General features: G+C 35.9%; 1 long non-coding RNA gene across 8 annotated transcripts; it reads left to right on the forward strand.

The window, feature by feature from the left end:
* Positions 1 to 237: 237 nt before the first annotated feature.
* Positions 238 to 4,238, forward strand: LOC137098777 (uncharacterized). 8 transcript variants are annotated; one of them, XR_010910646.1, is made up of 6 exons: positions 238 to 533; positions 1,158 to 1,212; positions 1,302 to 1,584; positions 1,718 to 1,822; positions 1,982 to 2,293; positions 2,727 to 4,238. It is a non-coding gene; the product is annotated as an uncharacterized lncRNA (long non-coding RNA). The 8 variants fall into 8 exon arrangements; XR_010910647.1 differs by having other exon boundaries at positions 1,302 to 1,350; XR_010910641.1 differs by having other exon boundaries at positions 238 to 1,584; positions 1,982 to 2,111; positions 2,201 to 2,293.
* The last annotated feature ends 2,402 nt before the right edge of the window (positions 4,239 to 6,640 follow it).

A 6,640-nucleotide genomic window follows, 5' to 3' on the forward strand; every position in this document is an offset into this window, starting at 1 on the left:
GTATCTGTACAGTTACATGTGTGGCAATGAACAAACAGGGAGTCGGGCCTAATGCGCTCTACACATTAGGCGGGTGAAGCTTAATTTTGGGCATAAAGTGGAATCTTTTTAAGGCTGCTGCTTCTGTGTAATATGTTACGTTTTCTTTGCAAATAATAATCAAAAAAAAAACGCAGCAAAGTACGTTAATACCTTATAAATGTTGGTTGGTAGCACAGTATATGGGATGCAAGTTACACTCAAAAAAGTCAAAAAGTGAAGTGTTTGATTTGCAAACTGTAATCATGTTTGACAAATAAGAGTATAATATGTTTGTTGAGCTGTAATGATGGAATCATGTTTGTTGCAAATAAATGAAAGAAATTTCACATGGATGAGATCAACTCTTGTTGATCTAATGAGCATGAAGCGTTTTAAAACAACAAGTCGCTAGTGCGCATGTCTACAACCTCCGGAAATACGTAAACGCAGCACCCGGAAGTCGGAGTGTCAAAGAGGGTGATTTGAATCTTCAGGCATCCTTGAACTTGTTGGTAAGTACACAATAAATAACTGTTCGCATTTAGTACTGTGGGATTGCTGATTAGTTAGAAGTAGTTATTGGACACATTTGTAGTAATTATAGCAATATTGACTTGTTTAATGCTACCTTTAGCCTTACGCACATGTTACAGTCTATTGCCACATTCCGAACGTTAACTTTAATCTCTGCCAAACTGTCGGTATCCTAAATTTATTTCTGCTGAGCATACTAGTAACTTTAAATGTGGCGAAAAACGAAACAAGCGGTAAGAACCTTTCGAATTGCCGCGCTACTCTTTACATATTTTGTAGAAGTGGCCGGACAGCATGGGAGAGCATGGAGGCTCTTAGTTCGGTTGTGTACGTCTGTGCATGTATATCGGACAGTTATACGCTAAACAATCTTACTTAAAATTTGTGGCACGATGCCATATAACACTTTGAAACAATCACAATTTGAAAAGTGAAAGAATTGGAAAGGTGAGATGAAGCCACGACTTTAGTTGCATGCACTCTGTCTCAATAATTGAGTATAATGTAATGGTAGGTGCAATATGGAATTACCTATGGTGGTTAGAAGCTCTGTGTTTTTTTTACTACTAAAGATTACAAAAAACTTTCATCTTCTTTATCAGATTTGCATCGTAATCTAAATCCTTCCCCATGCTCTTTGTGAGCACTTCATACATGGTAAGTCAAATTTCTTGATACAATATAGCATGAAAGTTTTATATCAAAAATTTTTGAATACATTCTTTTTCCTTTTCCCTTTCTTTCAGTGACGTGTATGTGGCAGTGCAGGCATTGTGCTACAAAGCAGAATTGAAGGTATAAATTACTGAAAAACTACAGACTCTGCCAATATAGTGGAAGCAGCCGTCATTATCTTAGTATATATTTGAATTGTCCATGTACATTTAAGACATGGGTTGCACTTAAAACACATGTTTATAGATCTCAAGATAATTTACTTTTCGATGCATGTTATGTGAACGCACAGACATTTCCACGGAGAGAGACTTTTTCCCTCACATTGGAAACCATTTGAAAAACAATGAGACGGTAAATTGTGTATTTGCTGGCTGCTCATTCAGGACAAATATTTTCAATACTTTTTATAATTGTTTTTTTTTTTGTTTTTTTTTTTAGAAATCATTTATTTTTATATTTTTTTAATTATTATAATTTCTTTTAGAAAATGGAGAAGACTTTCTCATACAGAAGACAAGAAGTTCTTCAAGGACAACCCATGATTGCAGACTTTAAGAGCAGATGGCCAGCTCTCTTTACTGCAAAGGAGGTACATATCCTGTATTACATGTGTCTCATAATGTGTTCACCCACAAACATTTAGAAGAACAGAAAAACAAGTTCTAAAACAAGCAAGAAACGTGTCTTCTATGCTAATTCTTTCCATTCTTTCGTATACACAGTTAACGTGTATTGTTATTTTTTACAGATTGATAAGGAGTTCATGAGGATTTCCACTGTCCCCCTACTCTCGACATTTTTCGCCGGGCTTGACCAATACATTCAAAGGCGGTATAGCTGGAAGAAGAATCAGACAGGTCATGCTTGCCATTTCTGAGGTTTGTGTTATGCTTTTATTTTTTCCCAAGTACTGTTGCCTTTTCATTCTCTCTTATACATTTTCTTATTTTATTTTCTGATCCCACAGGATGACAATGTACATACTAGAAGAGCTTGCATCTTTAGGTCTTTATGCGCCTACCTGAATGAAGACCATGAAAAACTAGTAAAGGAATATCTGGTGAGTTACGCTGTAAATACTCACATACCCTGTACTTCTGCTATTTGAGTGTATTAGTTCTTCAAAGCCCTCCAGAGATAGTAGAAAGCTAGATTTTATCATGGGAGAGATTGCTAACTGATGCATGTGTACTCGCTACCAATTTCATTGGGTAAACTTATACAAACCTATACAGCTCTGTTTTAAATACCATCTTTACAAGGTTATATTTTCATTTGTAAGCAATATCACTGTCAAAATGATATTTATATATGCATTTGTTATTTAGGCCATAGCTGGAGGTTTGTGTGAGTGAAGTTTTATTTAAGCCTCAATTTTAATTATTTGGAACGCATGTTTCATTAAATCTTTGAGTCTGTCTTGCTACACTTTATCTTATGTGCTTAGATGGAATTTCATTTTTTAATGACCCCTCTTGTATTTAATCCCACAGGACACAGACCTTGAGGTAGATAGTAACATGGAGGAAACAGTGATGGGAGTGTATGTCATACTGAAGGATGGTGCGCTGCCTGACGATGACCCACATGACATTGGTGTCCTCATTAAAGGTGTGGAAGTACTCACTGGCTTGGGGAACATTGCACTGGCTTGTGCTCTGTTATTTGGACTCATTTACTGTTTGGACCTAAGCTACCCAGCAGAGCTCAAATGCACTTTTTAAGTCCTACAGAAGATCTTTCTCAATCTTGATGGACAAAGGTTGTCATCCAAGGTTCAGTTTCTCAAAAGTGAGTTACGCATCTTTGACCTTCAAGAGTGGACTTGAAGTTCTAGTTATTGTATTGCCACAATGAAATTGACAGAATACAACACCACAGGGACGATTGTTTTAAATACTTTAAGGTTAGTGGTGCTCAAAACACTAATATATTTTAGTTTTAAAGTTACCTAAAGTGGCTATACTTATTTTTTTATTTTTTTTTTTTAAGGCATTTTTGTTGTATCTTTAGACTGATTATTTGGTACCTAAGAGTTTTTTTTATTGCTCATGTGTCTCTTGGTTATTTTGTGTAAAATATTTGAAATGTTAAAATACTTTTATGATGGGCATGTTTTTAGCTCAGATGTTACTGAAAAGGTTTCTTGAAGTCTGAAGCCTTGAAACACAAATGTTGTGTTTGTTTCTGTATTGTTGGTAAATGGCTTGTTTAAAAAAAACATGTTTTTGTTTTAATATCTAAATGACCAAATTCAGCATTTTGCAAGATGCATAATTGGTTTCTTAAAGCCACTACATTTATGAAATTAGAATACAAATACTCATTTGCAATTAACTTTACTAAAATAGTAGCTGTGCCACTGATATTTGGCGTGAATCTGCAAGCACTCACATCTCAGATTAATAAAATGTAGTGGCTTTGGCAAGTTGTCTTGCATGTTGGTACCCTGTAAACACTGACTGAAACTCGACTAATGTGTGTAATTTGCTTAACTGTTATTTACTCCAGCTATGTGTTAAACATTGAAACTGGATGTACACAGTGTTACTGCGATCCTAATTTGTGGCCTATGACAACACACAGTACAACAAATGTATGACATGGACCTAAGGGAAACAAGCCATTGTTCATGTATGTTAATCAATGGTTGTAAAACTGTTTTTGTTTTTATCTTTGTATTTTTGTGTCATTTGACTAAATTAAATCTAACTGAGACAAGGAAACAGGCTTGTTAGTTCATTGAACAAAAGGGATTTTAGGGTAATGGACAAGGTTACTGATGTAGAGCGAATTAGAAATACATTTACTAGCCTAACCAAAAACAAACATTTAAATACAACAAAATGATAATAGATTGGATGAACATGATAAAATTATTTCTTCTCAACAGCTATATGTAGTGTTCAATTAACATGTTCAAGACGGGCTGTGTTAACTTGGTTTGATTAGATGCATTAAAGGTGCTATGATAAAATCATGTTCATTGAACATTTTATTTTTTTGAGTGTACGAGACTTTTAATTTGGATGATGTTTAAAGTCTAAGTGTATCGGACTGTGTCGGCCTCATTACAAGGTCACGACGCCTTTTAGCAATGCACAGCACTGAGTAAAACCTATAGCTCACCAACCAATTGAAGAGTTTGTAAAAGAGGGAAGAGATTCACGTCAGCGTTTTGTTTACGCAATATGACGAACCGAGCCAGTCACTGACGGAGGGTATGTGTGGGGGTGGGGTGGTGGGGGTGTATCCACAGGACGGGGCGCGATTCCTGTGAAAAGCCCAACTTAAACCCCATATATCTGCATGTCAGGCCTGGAACAGTGGGCATGGACGCGGCTCGGTAGCCTGAGCAAACGGCGCCATCCAGAGGAAAAAAGAAGAGAAGCATGTGCGTCTCACCAGCAGTGAGTATAATGTAGCTTCTATACCCATATATATAGGCTGTGAGCACTTCCCCCTAATAATAATGTTCTATTGTCTGAGCAGTTCGCGGATAAAAGACAAAAGTACTTTTTTGGAAACCATTGCATAACCAGGCTGCAGCCACCTCATGTAAACAGTGACTTGTAACAACACTGACAAATGTTGTTGCCCCGCTGATGGTGTTGTCAGATTGTTCCGTGAGCGCAGAGAGATTAGTGAACGGGCACAGGCCCAGGGGCCGAGAGCTCAGGAGGGCATCTGCACAAACTGTTCAAAGTTGTTTTTCATTTACAAACAGCTCAGTTAAAAGTTAAAGAAGGACTACACGCACAATAACAACATAAAGATGCAAAATGACAAAAAAACGACGAATTGCCTGCTCAAATTAGTGCAAAACAACAAAGCATAAAACATTCTAAAATAACATTCTAACATTCTAAAAGACATAAAATGACCAGTCTGAATATTTTTATTAGCCTACGAACTACACAAAACCTTTTGTTTGAGCATGAATGACCTAACAGAAATGTTTATTTGGGATAATATAATGAGAATAACAAGCGAGCCTGTTAAACTGGTAAATGGAGGATGTGAAACTCGTAAATGAACTTGTATTTTTTTATGGCAAATACGTTTAAAACAAATATATATCTATATACACACATATTTATATATGTGTGTATACACATATATTTATATATGTGTGTATATGTATACATGTGTACGGTATGAGGACAGCAAATGGAAATTATTGCAACAAAGACACACTTTTCTTGTTGGAACATCTTTTTGTTTATTGCTTTTTAGGAGAAATCCCCTACAGGAAAAAGACGCCACCAGGGGTCAGCAGATCTCTTCAGAATCACTTCAAAATAGCGTAGGGTCGCAGACATACCTACCGATGGAACCTGTAGTTACTATAGACACTTAATTTTACTGATGCAAAGCAATTAAAAAAATCTTTAAATTATTCCTTGTAAACATTAGCCACGTCCAAGCCCTTTGTTACGCTATAACTAACACTAATATACAACTATGCCAGTTATATATTCATAAGTTCACTTTGTTTACCTTCGGCCATAGGACTGAAATAGAACAACATATCATACAATATAACATTGTGTAAACTGCTGACCATTTTGTGCTGCAGGCACATTTTATTTAAACTCATAATAGTCTTGTTTCAATTTAAAACAGGACATTTGTCTGCCTCACTGCTGCTTGTTTACTCACAATATAAGCTGCTGAAGTCCTTTTATTGCTGGACATACAGAATTTCCAAAATAATTTAAACCCCCAGAATTTATGCATACTTTTATTGTGATGGTATTAAGACTTCTGCGGTTGTAGTGTTCAGCCTTTAATAAAACACAGAGGGCGCCAGACGCTTGCATTTTGTCAGTAAGGCTCAAAGGTTAAACGGCACGAAACGGAAACAAACGTAACTCCAAATTACGCAAGTTGCGCATTTTGTCAACATTCTATTGAGTGTTAGAAATATGAACAGATTACTGTCTTCGTCACGGAGCAAAATGGAGGGTTTTCTCCTTAATCTGAGACAGGGATGTCGGCCATATTGGGCACACGGGAAAACCATTAAGGAGAAAAGGATGCAACGTTAAAGTGTTAGCGGAAATTGTAGGATGCTTACCTAAGTAAATGAAACAACATAAAAAGTATTATAAACGCTTAAATATAAATTTACTATGATAGCCACAATTAAGATGTTATTTGTGCAGTTTTTATTACATTTTAAGATAACATGTTTTTGCATATATTAATTAAAAGGCACGTGATGTCTATGTAATACGGAGACATAGTAGGAAAACCAAAGTATCCACGTAGAGATTAATTAAAAAAACACCAGAAATAAGAAGACAGTCAACAGAAAAATTATCAGCAACTATTATGGTAACTGAACTATATGAGGAATAACAAAGTTACATAGTTGTAGCTTTTTCAGTGTGGTAATGCTGCT

Source organism: Channa argus, chromosome 14 (genome assembly GCF_033026475.1).
Source record: "Channa argus isolate prfri chromosome 14, Channa argus male v1.0, whole genome shotgun sequence".
NCBI lineage: Eukaryota > Metazoa > Chordata > Actinopteri > Anabantiformes > Channidae > Channa > Channa argus.